Here is a 17,089-nt window from a genome sequence, read left to right on the forward strand (position 1 = left end):
CTATTAAATAAACTAATAGTTCAATAAATAAAGCCTCCTCTCTATGGGAATGATTTCTCTGAGTTGTATTTGTTTCACACAAAGAGAAACAATTTATTCATCAAGAATGTAGCATGAACCATAAACCATCATTAAATAAAACTGGATCATAATGAGCCTGTTTTTGTATTTCTTTTTAATTCAACATGAAAAATACCGTCTTGATATTTTCAGTATCTAATACATCTGTTAGTAGAGGAGATGGTCGTATGTTTATTTCACTGTGACATTTGAAGAGAAAGTTGGATGCAAACATGAGAAGACATCAGCTGTAAAAATGATCACATATGTTTTCAAAACCTCTCACCCTGACTCAGAAAACCCAGCATGACAATCAGAGTTATTGGCAACATCATCCTGAAGCAGTTTTCAGTGTGAGTACGAGAAAACAGTTCAGACTCACGGTGACACGAGAACTTAAAACTGCGAGGAGCAGCGATGCATTCAAATCATGCAAAACCCGTTTGGGCCCAGCTGTGGTTGTGGAAGTGAAAGGGAGAGAGGAGGTGGAGGAAGTAGAGGCTACATCTCCCTGTGGACTGATCCAGAACATGAAGAAACTGCTGACTCTCTGTTTCTCACCTCTCTGCTGTTTCTGTCTGTGTCAACTTTCCCAAAGGCCTTTGTACTGATAAATAGTTGCATGCTGCCCTCTGCTGGCTGTTAATGGAGATGCTCCAGATGTGACACTGATGGATTTTTAGGGGATCAATCATGTGTGAAGGGTTAATGATCCCTTTAGAGGCTTTAATTCTTCAAACAAATTCAGGGCTTCATCCCAAAGCTGTGTGTATGGATTACATTTACATTTACATTTACATTTAGGTCATTTAGCAGACACTTTTCTCCAAAGCGACTTACAATAAGTACATTTGTCAAAAGAAGGAAACATAGAAACCACAACGTATCATTGCCGATAAAGTAAGAGCTAAAAATAGAACAAGTGTTAGGTCCTCATCTGTGTAAAGTAGTACCTTAAGAGCAACAGTGCTATGATCAGAGTGCTATAGGTAAGGGTGTTTTTTTTTTGGTGGGGTGGGGGGGGGGGTTAGCGGGTCATGCTATGTAGAGTCGAGGTGAAGTCTGAACAGGTGAGTCTTGAGCCTTGAGACTCTGCTGTCCTGACATTAGTCGGGAGTTGGTTCCACCACTGAGGACCAGAACAGAGAAGAGTCTGGACTTTGCTGAGCGACATTTGTTTGATTTCAGCGATGGTGGTACCAGCCGGCCAGCTGAAGTAGAGGAGCGAAGTGCTCGCTTCGGGGCATGAGGTTTGACCAGTGTTTGAAGGTAGATGGGTGCCGTTCCATTGATGGCCCTGAAGGCCAGTGCCATCGTCTTGAATTGGATGCGTGCTGCAACAGGGAGCCAGTGGAGGTCACGGAGGAGGGGGGTCACATGGGAGAATTTGGGTAGATTGAAGATAAGGCGTGCTGCAGCATTCTGGATACGCTGCAATGGTTTAATCACAGAGGCCGGGAGTCCGGCCAGGAGAGAGTTGCAGTAGTCAAGGCGGGAGATGACCAGTGCTTGGACCAGGAGTTGCGTTGCATCCTTTGTGAGGAAAGTCCGAATCCTGCGGATATTGTAGAGGGCAAACCTGCAGGATCGAACCACAGCAGTGATGTTGGGGGTGCAGGATAGTTGGTCATCGATAGTTGGATTATGAAATCATATTCTGCTTTATATGTCTCTGCTCTATTTTGTTACTGATTTTATAATATATGATATTATTGTAAGCTCCTATGTGTCAGGACTGGACTTGAAGGAGGACTCAGGCGCAGAGTGAGGACAGTAGAACCAAGCTTTTATTCGCAGACTTTGCAAGATTCCAATAAACAGAGTGACAACGAAATTCGGCTATGAAATGCTTGATCCCTGACTTCAGGAAAAAGGGAGAGACGGGGAAGGGAAAGGGTAGGCAGCGGACGCAACAAACACCAAAACGGAAAAGCGCTCCGAAGGGGAGGATACAAAAGAAAAGGCTAACTAATCGTCTACTCTAGCGAGGACTAATCTATGAACTTTAATAAACAGAAAACGCTCCAAAAGGGAGGATACGGGGCTACAAAAGGATTAACTACTCTTACTCTATGAATAACTCTAGAACGTAAAAACTCTCCAAAAGGGAGGGCACGAGGCTACGAAAAGGAATATCAACACTAACACTAGGAAGAACTCAAGAACAGAAAACGCTCCAGCAAGGGAGGAATATAACAATATCGCTAACAGGGCTAAAGAACAGAAAACGCTCCCAAAAGAGGAGGACAAAAACTACGACGAGAATACAAACTAAGGTAAATCACTACTACGAGAATATCTAACTATGAACCTGGAACTTAAAACATTACAAAACCAAAAATCACTCGTCTTGAGGAAAACCTGAAACTCTGGAATATACAAAACTTGGTCGAGAACGATAGCTGTGGTCAAGGGCTGGACGTATACGTGGGACGAAATACTCTGGCAAGGAGACAGGGGAAGACACAGACTATATAGACATCAGGGAGGGGAGCACAGGGGACAACAATCAGGGATTAGGGATGACGTCAGACCGGAGACACATGAGGAAGAGCAAGTGACATGAAACGAGAGGAGAGTTACTTTTCAAAATAAAACATTCACAAGACAGAAAACCCAAGACAGGACACCCCTCACCGCTGTGTGACACTATGGGTTTCATGCCTCTCCTTGTTTTGTCTCCTCTGTTTCTGTTGTGCATTTTAATTGTGTTAAATTAATAAAATCAAAAATATTATTCTGCTTTTTTTCTCCAATAGAAATTTGAATAAGTTTAACATCATCAAGCGTTCCACAAACATCCGTGTGAAACAGGTTCAATTATTTGCAGCTCTGACACATTTCAGCTGAGATTTGAGTCACTTCCTGTTAGGAAAGTTTATTTAAAAAATATTTGACTCTTCATCCTAAAAGAAGCAAGAAGTTTTGTCCAGTTGGGACTGATTTCCTCCTCTGAGACGTTTGATGAATTGTCTTCATGATACAGACTGATTTTTGATTGATTGATTAAATGTATTAAATGTATTATTGTGTCATGCATAATCAATATGCCCAGCCCACAAGGGCTTACAAGACACCAATATTAGACAACAAAAAGACCAGAAACCAAAAGTAGATGCTTAACAACACTAATACTAACAAAATAAACCATCCTGACGTTTCTTCCAGGCTTTTGCAACAAAAGAGGCTAACTTAAAAACATTGAAATGAAACAACCCTTCAATCCTGTCATCATCAGTGCTCCAAAACATTTCAGGATACTGAATAAACATTTAGTTGAAAAAAGGTATTCTCAGCTCATCATAAAAAGGACAATATAAAATCAAATGAGATTCATTTTCTACCTCTCCTAAGTCACAAAGTTCACAAAGTCTGTGTTCCTCTGGGATGTTTTTAAATCTGCCGACTTCAAGGGCCAGAGGAAGGATTCCTGTTCTTAACTGAGCACACAAGGATCTTTGATTTCTCCCTAAGTTTGCTTTTACATTAAATTCAGTAGCATAGTTATGTTTGATTTGAATATATGTTCGTAATTTCGGTTTTAACAAGATGTCATTTAACCACTTTTTTTCCAATCCAAAGAGTAACTTTTCTCTAATTGTGTTTCCACTGCATGATAAATTATTTCTATAGATATACTGTAGTTCAGCTTCTCTGAAGACAGCATGAAGCTCTGCAGCCCATGGACCATTCTGAACTTCACTCCAAAGGAAAACCTTCTTACTGATCCTATTATCTGACATATTAAAGAAACGATTCCACAGTCTAATCATTTCACATTTCCTCCTTATTGATCCAGGAATCCAACCCATGTCACCCTGAGCAGCAACTTTATGAATGCCCAGAAAACAACGTATAGCTCTGTTTTGTACTGCATCTGAAATTTACCTTTCTTTAAATCCCCATATCCCTGCAGCATAATTCATAATAGGAGAAACACATGCATCATACAGTTGAGAGTAAGTGGAATATCCCAGGTCTTTACATATTTGTAAATTGTTAACAACAGACCCCAAAGCTCTGCTAGCTGAACCAGCCAAGAGTTTAATTCCATTTCCGTAAGTCATAAATTCATCAAGAGGGAATCCCAAATATTTGTACTCAGATTCATATTCCAATGTCATGTTCCAGAAAGTGAAAATGTTCCCACTTCTTGGAACCCTTTTTTTCCAAAAATGAATGATCTGTGTTTGACTCTGATTTATTGACAGCCTCCATCTGTAACACCAGGTCTTTAATAAATGTAACATAATCTGTAAATCATCTTCTGATTCAGCCAGCAGCGCAGTATCATCTGCATACAGCAAAATACCCACAGTTAAGTCCTGGTTCAGTTTATCAGGATCATTCAAGACAGGCCTTCCTGTCTGCTTTTGTTTAACGTTACACTCTGGATATGCTCAATGACTCCATCTGTTCATATATGTCTTTCTGACAGTGTCATACCCACGAAGCAAATCAGAATATACCCCAACAATAAACCATGGGTAACCAAGGAGCTGCAACACTGTTTGAATCTCAAAAAGTTGGCATTTATGCAGGGAGACAAAGAAAGAGTTGAAGAGCTGAGAAGGGAGCTAAAAAATAAGACCAGGCTGGCTAAGCTCCGCTATAAGAACAGAATGGAAGAGAAGTTCTCCAGGGGAGATGCAAGGATGGCATGGCAGAGCCTAAACAACATGATGGGAAGAGCTCAGAGTCCTGCTGGATTACAGTGCCCAGACCCTGCCTCCTTTGCAGAAAAACTTAACACCCATTATGCCAGGTTCGACGGCTCAGCAGCCAGGGAGGACTGGACCCCGACCAACACCAGCCACTCCCCTCTCCCAATCAGGATAGAGGAGAGGAGGGTCAGTTCAATCCTGTCTAAACTTCATCCAAAGAAAGCCCCAGGACCGGATGGGCTTAAAGAACGGGTGCTAAAAGAACGTGCAGCCCAGCTGGGCCACGTTGTGGAACCACCCGTTCCAGCTGTTCCTGGCATCGAGCTTTGTCCCAAGGGCATGGAAGGAAACAACCATCATTCCTGTTCTTAAAAAGCCCAATGCAAAAGACATGTGTGACTTCAGGCCTGTAGCACTCACTTCCATTCTTTGTAAATGCATGGAACGAGTGCTGGTTGAAGAGCTCAGAACCATGGTGGGTGAGAACCTGGACCCGTTGCAGTTTGCATAAGTCAAAACTGGGAGTTGTGGACGCCAGCCTAACCCTCCTGGACACCGTGACAAGGCATCTGGACTCTATAAATACATTTGTAAGGATTTTATTCATGGATTTATCATCAGCTTTTAACACAGTAAACATAAACAGTCTTCTGCGCCGCCTTCAGTCACTGCAGGTTGACACAAAATTGGTTTTATGGATTAAGAACTCTTTAACAGACAGACCCCAGCACGTTAAAGTCAATGGTGTCAAATCAACCAACATAACTCTAAACACTGGGGTTCCACAAGGTTGTGTTCTCTAGCCTATCCTCTTTTCCATCGACACCAACGAACTCACCTGCAACGCCAAAAATCTGACGCTTCTGAAGTACGCTGACGACATGGCCCTGGTGGCCTGTCTGACAGATGACCATTCCCTGTTCTTATACAGGCAGTATGTGGACTTCATGACCACCTGGCTCCGGGACAGCATGGTCCTAAACATCTCAAAGACCAAGGAGCTGTGTTGTGGGGGCCGCCAGACACGTGATAACCCCCACCCCCTCTTTGAGCCTCTCATGCTAGAGGGGCAGGCGGTGGAGCAGGTCAATGTTTTTAGGTACTTTAAGGCACTGACATCGATCACCGCCTGTCCTTTCTCCAACATGCTGATGGAGTTTACAAAAAGGCCCAGCAGCGCATGTTTCTATTGAGGAGGCTGAAAGGTTTGAATGTAAAACAGGACATTTTAACAGTAGTGTACCGGTCACTCATTGAGTCAGTCCTCACTTTCAACATTGCATCCTGGTACAATTCCAGAATCATAAAACAAGCTGTGAAAATCACTGGTACACCTCAGTTACAACTCCCAGATCTCTAAAGACGTGCAGTACAGAGGAAAGCGCTCTTGATCACTACGGACCCCTTACATCCCCTACACGGCTCCTTTCAGCTTTTACCATCAGGCAGCCGGTTCAGAGTACCCCTGGCCAAAAAAAAGACCTACAAGAACTCTTTCATCCCTACTGCAGGGCGTATTTTAAACGAAAAGAAATAGGTGCCGGTTTTTAGGGCAAGATTTATCTGCTGTTGCAGCTTTTATGTGAGCGCCACAGGAATTTTAGGATTTTTATGGTTTTTATGTGAGATCTTTTAATGTGAGTTTTATGTTGGTGTCTGTATGTAAATGTTTAACTGAGCCCAAACTGATGAAAATGTTCTGTCCCTGTGACAGACAATAACGTTTTTGGAATTGAATTGAATTGAATTGAAAAGGTAAACACTTCTTTAAAAGTATAAAATGTTCCAGGTCACACTGCTTTTAGCACCAAGACACAAGAACAGACAGTAGTTTGTCTAAACAATGGTTTGATCTTTTTTTCAGATGTATTCAAAAACAATTTCCCTGAATTGGAGCAGAAACAACACGGTTGCAGCTGGAGGCCCGATCACTCTGAACCAAGGTTGGGCTGATAATGAAACTGGAGAAATATCTGAAAATGTTAAGAAATAATACTTTGAAGTGAGAGGCAGAGATCCCAGTAATGTGTGTGCTTGGTGAGGTTTGTGTCAGCTCTGTGTTCACTGGTCTGTGTCTCCTCAGCAGCTGCAGAAGGTTCCTGCTGGAACAGCTCAGCTTCTCTGCAGTCTGACTGAGGGAGGTTTTTGTACGACGACAAATCACTGTGTGAACACCGGAGCACCGCTTATCTCGTGGTAACTCTGACAGTAATAAACTGCTGCATCTTCAGCCTGAACTCCACTGATGGTCAAAGTGAAGTCAGAGTTGCTTCCACTGCCACTAAACCGAGATGGTGTTCCTGATTCAAGTGTGCTAGCGTAATATATCAGGAGCTTTGGAGGCTGTCCAGATTTCTGTTGATACCAGTTCAACACAATACCATTGTAAACAGGCTGACTAGTCTTACAGGTGAGAGCGACAGTGGATCCTGGAGTAGATGTCACTACTGGAGGCTGAGTCACAGTCACCTGACCGCTGCATCCTGCAGGACAAAACAAATCATTCATTCATCAGCAGAAGGAAAGGAGAGAAAAGGCGAGGCGTCGTGTTTGAGATGTTGCCGAGCCAACGAACCTGTAAACCAGCAGCAGGCCAGCGTCCAGATGAGGATGGTGATGAGAGTCATGGTGGTTGTGGTCTCTGCTGTGTTGACTGACAGATCTGAGTCCTGCAGTGTTGAACTCACAGGACTATAAAGCTTCTCAGTTCACTGGAGGATCAGCTGACGATGCAAAGCCTCCTCTCTATGGAAATGATTTCTCTGCTCTCAACAGACTGAAGGCAACGTGGGACACGAAATCAGGAGGAATACGGCTCGGATGAACAACATGGAGGATCTTAATGGAACAGAGGAAAACACTCACATTAAAAGTGCAGTTGAGGATTTAAGGATACGTTTGTGTTCACTGTGGTTGGTATGAAACGTTTGTCTGCTGTTCATTTACTGACAGGATTTAATGAAATCTATCAGATATTTATCTTTTTCATCATATGATTTTGTAAATCATTATCTATAAGCATCATGTTCATTTAACCATGTATGAACTTAAATAAGATGGAAAATATGACTTATGAGGAGGCTGTCATCATTTCTCTGTCTGGAGTAGAAAAGTAAAAAAAAAATATTATATAATCAGTCTTTATTTTTAAAATATGTTTAAATCCATATAATTTGAAAGATTTTGTAGATTTAATTAAATATAATTATTTCTATAATACTAGAAAAAGTGTTTTCACTGGATAGATTTGTCTCTCAAATTTAAAAATATGCTATAAAATTATTAAAAAACATGTAGAAGTTGAAGGAATAGGAGATAAATCATTACTTAATGAAAATAAATGATTAATTATGCATTCTTACTATAAAATAACTCTGTTTTCAGTGGACAGATGCTTGTTCACAGTGCAGGAGGTTTTTGTACGGCCACTTAACGAGGTTGTATCACTGTGGAACACTTTTGGTGGAGGAACCAAACTCATCGTTAACTGTAAGTATCACAGATTTATGATTTCTACAACGTTCAATATTATAATCGCTTTGTCAAAAGTAAATGTGATGAAACAATTCATTATTTAGGATCATTTATACTTTTTGGATATTTATTATTCATTAATCTAGGCTGATATTGGAGTTTAGGAAAACACTGCATATTATTTTCCTATTATAGATTATGTTTTGGTGAAGTAGATGCAGTATTTTATTTTGTAACATTGAAACATCTGTTAGTGTGTTAGCTGTACGTTATAAAATCTAATGTTGATCAAACTAATAAGAGGGTTTATTGTACATTCAGTGTCGCTGCAGTTTGTGTTCACGGTCCGTTAGTTCAAAGTGATGAAAAGGAAGTGAAACAGACAGATGTCAAAGTCTTTCACTGCTTACAGTTTACAGATGATTAATGAAACTTTTCTATTCCAATGACTCCTCAGTCACATTGTATATGATTCTATAATGATTTCATGAGGAGAGCCGCAGGAGAAGATTGGTTCCTGTAAATGACAGAACTCCAGTCAGCGTTGTATTTGTTAAATCCTCCCTCCATCCCATGTCTCTGTGTGACCACAGCATCATGCACACAGCTAACCCTCAGTAACGTCACCTCTGTCATGTTCAGCTGTCTTTCCTACAGTGGAAGTTAATCTGCTCCTCGTGTGTCTCTGCTCTCCCCTCCAGCTGGCTCCATGATCCGGCCCTCAGTCTCCCTGCTTCCCCCCTCCTCTGAGCAGCTCTCTGGGGGCTCGGCCACGCTGGCCTGCCTGCTGACCGGCTACTCTCCTCAGGGAGCCGTGGTGAGCTGGGAGGTGGACGGCACCGAGGTGACGGAGGGGGTCCTGAGCAGCTCAGAGGAGGAGAAGAGCGGACTCTACAGCAGCAGCAGCACCCTGAGCCTGAGCCAGGAGCGCTGGATGGCAGGAGAGCTGTACTCCTGCAAGGTCCTCCATCACAACCACAACCAGATGCAGTCCCTCCACAGGAGCCAGTGTAAGGCCTAGAGGGTCTGGATGGAGGCCAGGACATGAGCTCTGCATGGGGGGAGCAGGAGGAACACACCTGCTGCTCTGAACAATCTGAGGACAACGTTTGTAGAGGAAACTATAAAGCCTTGTGTGACTGCTGTAAAGTAGCTAGAGAGTAATGTGTGTAGCTCAGCAAGTAGATGTGTGCGTTTAATAACTGTCTTTTTATAATAATAAAGCTTTCACTGATGAATAACATGATGAAGTGTTTGGTGTTTTATTTTATTAAGAGAAGTAAAGAATGAAATGGTTTCATATCAACTGTTTCTACTCCCTGTAGAAAATTAAAGCTTTGGATTCATCTTATAAAAATTCATATTTCTACATTACAATACAATAATACAGACATGTGAAACCGAGGGAGGATTCTGCAGAAACTTCACCTCCATCCATCAGACAGAGAAGACAGGACCCACACATGCAGACAGACAAGGTTGCAGTGCCGAGGCTCAGTGTTCAATAAACCAGTTCAGGTTCGGTACACAGGAAGGCAGTCGGTGAAGATAACGGCACAAACGTCCGAGAGGAAGGAAAGCTGATTTTCCATAATCTTCTTTATGTTCATTAATTTACGAAATAAACATTTTAAATGATTGATACATTCAAAAAGGTTATACCGTCCTAAAATAAAACTGATTATAAGAAGACAGTGTCTCTGTGTTATTTTTAGGCAAGGCAAGGCAAGGCAACTTTATTTGTATAGCACATTTCATCCACAGGGCAGACTCAAAGTGCTTCACATCATGACATGTCATACAATGAAGTGAAGAAAAAAGAATTAAAAGAAAATAAAGGCAAAATTAAAATGCATTACAGAAAGAAAGGAGAATAAAAACATATTTGCAATAATTAAAAACAGTGCAGACATTAAAAGATTTAGCAGAAAGCTATGGTGAACATAAAAGTTTTCAGTCTAGTTTTAAAAGTGGTCAGAGTTGGGGCAAGTCTTACATCTTCAGGAAGTTTATTCCAGCTATTTGTTGCATAGTGACTAAATGATGCTCTCCTGTGATTGTTGTTTACTCTGGGAATCACTAACAGATTGGTCTCAGAAGATCTTAGTGGTCTAGAAGGCTTATGTAGTGGGAGCATATCAGTGATATACTTCGGTCCTAGACCATGTAGTGATTTATATGTGAGCAGGAGGATTTTGAAATCAATCCTCTGACATACAGGGAGCCAATGTAAGGATTTAAGAATTGGTGTAATGTGCTCACATGTTTTGGTCTTTGTAAGAACTCTAGCAGCAGCGTTCTGAACAAGCTGTAGCTGCCTGACAGGTTTTTTCGGAAGACCTGCAAGGAGACCATTACAGTAGTCTAGCCTACTAGTAATAAAGGCATGTACAAGTTTTTCTAACTCTTGAGCTGACATGAGCCCTCTAAGTCTTGCTACATTTTTGAGGTGATAGTAGGCTGATTTTGTTACTGATTTAATGTGACTGTCGAAATGTAAATCAGAATCCATAATAACCCCGAGATTTCTGGCTTTGTTTGAGGTTTTCAGGGACAGAGAGTGAAGGTGTTGAATTACTTTAAACCTTTCTTTTTTAGCACCAAAAACAATTATCTCAGTTTTGTCCTCATTTAGTTGTAGGAAGTTTTGGCACATCCAGTCTTTGACTTGCTCAATGCACTGGCACAGAACATCTATGGGGCGATAGTCGTTTGGTGATAGTGCTACATAGATTTGGGTGTCATCGGCATAGCAATGGTGGTCAATGTTATTATTTTGCATGATTTGTCCTAGTGGGAGCATGTATGTTGAATAAAGTCGGCCCCAAGATTGAACCTTGGGGGACTCCACACGTTACATTGGTAGGTTCTGATACAAAGTCGCCAATGGAAACAAAATAGTTCCTATCTTGTAGATATGACTTGAACCAGCTTAAGACTGTGCCTGAGAGCCCCACCCAGTTTTCCAACCTGTCCAAGAGTATTGAGTGGTCGACAGTGTCAAATGCAGCACTGAGGTCTAATAGCATTAATATTGAAGTTTTGCCAGAGTCTGTGTTAAGACGGATGTCATTTACAACTTTAATAAGGGCCGTCTCGGTGCTATGAAAAGGTTGAAATCCTGACTGGAAGTTGTTGTGGCAGCCAGTTGAAGCCAGGAAGTGATTTAGTTGTTTGAGGACAACTTTCTCAATTATTTTACTTATGAAGGGTAGATTTGAAATTGGTCTGTAGTTGTTGATAATAGAGGCATCTAGGCTCAGCTTTTTTAGAAGAGGTTTAATGACTGCAGTTTTGAAGGCCTTTGGGAAATTGCCTGATTGAGTAGAGTTATTAACTATTTGCAATACGTCTATTGATAGGCAGTCAAAAACATTCTTAAAAAAGTTGGTAGGTAAAGCCTCAAGGCAGCAGGTGGATGATTTTAGATTTGTCACCGTTTCCACTAGAGTTTCAGAGTCTATGGCATTAAAGCTTGCCATCATTGCTGTGTTACTTTTGCCTGAACAGGGTGGTGATCCAACTTTTTTGTTTGAGATATTGATGGCGCGTCTGATGCCTTCAATTTTATTAGTATAAAAGAATGCAAACTCATTGCATTTCTGCGTGGAATGGAGTTTAGCTGGTATTTGTGTTGGGGGGTTGGTCAGTCTGTCAACAGTTACTAATAGGGTTTTCACCTTATTAGTGTTGTTGTTTATGATATTGGAGAAGAATGTTTCTCTTGCACTTTTTAAGACTAAATTGTAGGCCCGGAGGCTCTCTTTATAGATGTCATGGTGAATATGAAGTTTAGTACTCCGAGAGGATTCGTTCAGCCTTCCTGCCTCTCTTCTCTGGGCTGTCACAACAGCAGCTTTTCTCCAGGGTGCCTTTTGCTTACCAGAAATTGTTTTAACCGTAGCAGGTGCAATGACATCTATGACATTCAGAATTTTGGAATTAAAGATGTTTACAAGATCGTCAGCATGACATGGGTTTAGAGGTGGTAACGAGGAGATGGCATTTTTAAAGAGTACAACTACTAGTACTACTACCTGCAGAAAATGAATGCTAATAGTTGTATGTTTATTTTGCTGTGACATTTGAAGAGAATACTATATTTTGAAGAAGAAAATGAATGGATTTTAATATTATGACTAATAAATTGGAAAAATGTGCTAGTCTGAGAAGAATTGAACCTGACCATCTCACTCATAAAGAGACTTAATAAACTGATAAGAATATGAGTTTAAAACTGCATGTGGAAGAGCGTCTGTGAGTCTGTTTCAGTTTTATTTAGAGTCATTGTGGTTCTGCTTGGTGACTCTGCTTGGTGTTGTGTTCACTGGACCAGTTATTCTCATCACCGTCTCTTCAACAACCCTCTGCACCTGCAGCAGGCCGTTCTCACTTCAGTCACACTGAAGGAGGTTTTTGTACGGCGACAAATCACTGTGTGAACACCCAAGCACTGTTTATAGAGTGGAGACTCTGACAGTAATAAACTGCTGCATCTTCAGCCTGAACTTCCCTGATGGTCAAAGTGAAGTCAGAGCTGCTTCCACTGCCACTAAACCGAGATGGTGTTCCTGATTCAAGTGTGCTAGCATATTTTATCAGGAGCTTTGGAGGCTGTCCAGATTTCTGTTGATACCAGAACAAATGATTACCACCGTGAACAGGTCGACTAGTCTTACAGGTGAGAGCGACAGTGGATCCTGGAGTAGATGTCACTACTGGAGGCTGAGTCACAGTCACCTGACCGCTGCATCCTGCAGGACAAAACAAATCATTCATTCATCAGCAGAAGGAAAGGAGAGAAAAGGCGAGGCGTCGTGTTTGAGATGTTGCCGAGCCAACGAACCTGTAAACCAGCAGCAGGCCAGCGTCCAGATGAGGATGGTGATGAGAGTCATGGTGGTTGTGGTCTCTGCTGTGTTGACTGACAGATCTGAGTCCTGCAGTGTTGAACTCACAGGACTATAAAGCTTCTCAGTTCACTGGAGGATCAGCTGACGATGCAAAGCCTCCTCTCTATGGAAATGATTTCTCTGCTCTCAACAGACTGAAGGCAACGTGGGACACGAAATCAGGAGGAATACGGCTCGGATGAACAACATGGAGGATCTTAATGGAACAGAGGAAAACACTCACATTAAAAGTGCAGTTGAGGATTTAAGGATACGTTTGTGTTCACTGTGGTTGGTATGAAACGTTTGTCTGCTGTTCATTTACTGACAGGATTTAATGCAAATCTATCAGATATTTCACTTTTTCATCATATGATTTTGTAAATCATCATTATCAATAAGCATCATGTTCATTTAACCATGTATGAACTTAAATAAGACTAAAATATGACTTATGAGGAGGCTGTAATGTTTTTCTCTGTCTGGTGTGAAAAAGTAAAACAAAATTAAATAATCACTATTAATTCATAGGTTAAGGTTAAATGCATATAATATGAAATATTTTTTAGATTCAATTATTTATAATTACTTGTATATTATTACAAAAATCAGAGAGTTTCCTCAGTGGATAGATTTCTCTCTTAAATTTAAAAATATACAATAAAAGTATTAAAAACATGTAGACGTTGAAGGAATAGGAGATAAATCATTACTTAATGAAAATAAATGATTAATTATGCATTCTTACAGTGCAGGAGGTTTTTGTACGGCCACTTAACGAGGTTGTATCACTGTGGTGGACTTTTGGTGGAGGAACCAAACTCATCGTTAACTGTAAGTATCACAGATTTATGATTTCTACAATGTTCAATATTATAATCGCTTTGTCAAAAGTAAATGTGATGAACCAAATCATTATTTTGGATCATTTATACTTTTTGGATATTTATTATTCATTAATCTAGGCTGATATTGGAGTTTAGGAAAACACTGCATATTATTTTCCTATTATAGATTATGTTTTGGTGAAGTAGATGCAGTATTTTATTTTGTAACATTGAAACATCTGTTAGTGTGTTAGCTGTACGTTATAAAATCTAATGTTGATCAAACAAATAAGAGGGTTTATTGTACATTCAGTGTCGCTGCAGTTTGTGTTCACGGTTCGTTAGTTCAAAGTGATGAAAAGGAAGTGAAACAGACAGATGTCAAAGTCTTTCACTGCTTACAGTTTACAGATGATTAATGAAACGTTTCTATTCCAATGACTCCTCAGTCACATTGTATATGATTCTATAATGATTGAATGAGGAGAGCCGCAGGAGAAGATTGGTTCCTGTAAATGACAGAACTCCAGTCAGCGTTGTATTTGTTAAATCCTCCCTCCATCCCATGTCTCTGTGTGACCACAGCATCATGCACACAGCTAACCCTCAGTAACGTCACCTCTGTCATGTTCAGCTGTCTTTCCTACAGTGGAAGTTAATCTGCTCCTCGTGTGTCTCTGCTCTCCCCTCCAGCTGGCTCCATGATCCGGCCCTCAGTCTCCCTGCTTCCCCCCTCCTCTAAGCAGCTCTCTGGGGGCTCGGCCACGCTGGCCTGCCTGCTGACCGGCTACTCTCCTCAGGGAGCCGTGGTGAGCTGGGAGGTGGACGGCACCGAGGTGACGGAGGGGGTCCTGAGCAGCTCAGAGGAGGAGAAGAGCGGACTCTACAGCAGCAGCAGCACCCTGAGCCTGAGCCAGGAGCGCTGGATGGCAGGAGAGCTGTACTCCTGCAAGGTCCTCCATCACAACCACAACCAGATGCAGTCCCTCCACAGGAGCCAGTGTAAGGCCTAGAGGGTCTGGATGGAGGCCAGGACAGGAGCTCTGCATGGGGGGAGCAGGAGGAACACACCTGCTGCTCTGAACAATCTGAGGACAACGTTTGTAGAGGAAACTATAAAGCCTTGTGTGACTGCTGTAAAGTAGCTAGAGAGTAATGTGTGTAGCTCAGCAAGTAGATGTGTGCGTTTAATAACTGTCTTTTTATAATAATAAAGCTTTCACTGATGAATTACATGATAAAGTGTTTTATTTTATTAAGAGAAGTAAAGAATGAAATGGTTTCATATCAACTGGTTCTACTCCCTGCAGAAAATTAAAGCTTTGGATTCATCTTATAAAAATTCATATTTCTACATTACAATACAATAATACAGAGATGTGAAACTGAGGGAGGATTCTGCAGAAACTTCACCTCCATCCATCAGACAGAGAAGACAGGACCCACACATGCAGACAGACAAGGTTGCAGTGCCGAGGCTCAGTGTTCAATAAACCAGTTCAGGTTCGGTACACAGGAAGGCAGTCGGTGAAGATAACGGCACAAACGTCCGAGAGGAAGGAAAGCTGCATCTCTCCCACGAGGCCAAAGACCATCTGGCTCAGGAGGACGGAGAAACACACAGCTGAAGTAGACGAGGGGGGGGGGACACCTGGACACAGGTGAGACACATGAGGGCGGGACAAGCAATCACAATCACACAGGAGGACACTTGACAGGACACGAGAGAAGCCAAGAGTTAGGGAAACGAAAATAAAAACCTAGAAAAATGTTAACAAAGACAAGTTGACCTCTAAACAAACCCGGAGCGTGACAATCGATGCTGAGAGAGAAAACTTCAGATGGGACTTAGACTTTCTGTCTCTGTCTCTCCTTTGACTTTACCATCGTTTTGTTGTGGAGCTACATTGAGCTGCTTGTCTCATGATTTACAGGTAAAAGCAGACGTGGATAACATGTGTCCTAGATGGTCTGATGGTAAGGACTTCTGTTTTAGACCCAGGTCGTCTCAGGTTTGAGTCCCGGTGTGGGAATACTTTGTTCTTAACTCACCAGATATTGGCTTCAAAGCATTTTTGCGTTCATCACAGATTTACCCCATAAAAATATGAGAGGAATATATATTTTCACATATTTGAAAAAACCAAAATTACACATTCACACAATCTTCAATTAAGATTTGAACCCACAACCCCAGAGTGAAAACCCTGATTCCTGACCTCAAGGCCAAACACCAGACAAGCAGCATAACATCAAAACAACTTCATGTTCAAAAAGTTACTCTAAATCATAGAGAAAGAACAAACAGTGGAGTTTGGACCACCGATATGCAGACGATGAAGCTGTGTTTCTAACAGCTGAGCCACCTGATGGACTGAGAGGTAAACTGTCACACAGAGAAGAAGTACAACAGGTTCCAGTGTGTTAAAAGAGATGCTCCTCCATGACCACTAGAACATCTTGAAGGATCCTAGAACCTCCCAAACGACCCGCACTGAAACCTCCTGAAAGAACAGTAGAACCACCTGAGGAACCTGTAGGACCGCCCTAAAGAACACCAGACCAGGTCTCAGGCTGTCAACGTCGTGCCTCTGCAGCTTCACTCTCATCTTCTGTCTCTGCTTCTTGGTCCCGTGCCAGAGGTGGTCCAGCGGGACGCAGACCGCCGTCGCAGGGAAGCGGGTTCGAATCCGGCCTGAGGTATGTCACACGGGAGTGTGTCAAGAGTGTGTGTGATTTCATCTCAACAACTAAAAACCTTCAAACCTTGCTTTCATCGTCCGTTGCGATTTGCACGTCGATTTCAACTTGAGAATTTCCACCAACAACAACAAGGAGGGAACGAAGAATCCGTAAGTACACATGCCAGGAGGTCAAGCTAGCTAGCTTGATAGGCTAATCATTATTAAATTTTATTTTTAACTTAAATTGTACACAATAACATTCCAGGTTACATCAATTTAATTTCACAGCTTTCTATTCAGGCTTTTAAAGTGAATGCTCCTTTTTTTAAACTGATATTTTCTATTATCTTCTTTATGTTCATTACTTTACTAAATAAACATTTAAAATTATTCATACATCAAAAAGGGTATACCATCCTAAAATAAAACTGCGGATTATAAGAAGTCAGTGTCTCTTTGTTTCTTTTAGGTCATGTTCATTATGAAAA

At 41.5% G+C, this 17,089-nt stretch overlaps 1 long non-coding RNA gene and 1 pseudogene across 2 annotated transcripts in view; both read left to right on the plus strand.

Annotated features, from left to right (window-relative positions):
• LOC311015958 (Ig kappa chain C region, B allele pseudogene) overlaps positions 1–15,032 on the plus strand; it is a 32,860-nt pseudogene extending 17,828 nt beyond the window's left edge. Inside the window, exons 2-3 of the transcript XR_014599279.1 lie at positions 13,628–13,924; positions 14,611–15,032. The product of XR_014599279.1 is annotated as an Ig kappa chain C region, B allele pseudogene (transcript). The remainder of the gene's footprint in view (positions 1–13,627; positions 13,925–14,610) is intronic.
• The window catches only part of LOC311015960, a 90,225-nt gene continuing 83,180 nt past the window's right edge, over positions 10,045–17,089 (plus strand). The window contains exon 1 of the long non-coding RNA XR_014597421.1: positions 10,045–10,378. This is a non-coding gene — a long non-coding RNA (uncharacterized lncRNA). The remainder of the gene's footprint in view (positions 10,379–17,089) is intronic.

This window comes from Eutrigla gurnardus, assembly GCF_963514095.1.
Source record: "Eutrigla gurnardus genome assembly, chromosome: 7".
NCBI lineage: Eukaryota > Metazoa > Chordata > Actinopteri > Perciformes > Triglidae > Eutrigla > Eutrigla gurnardus.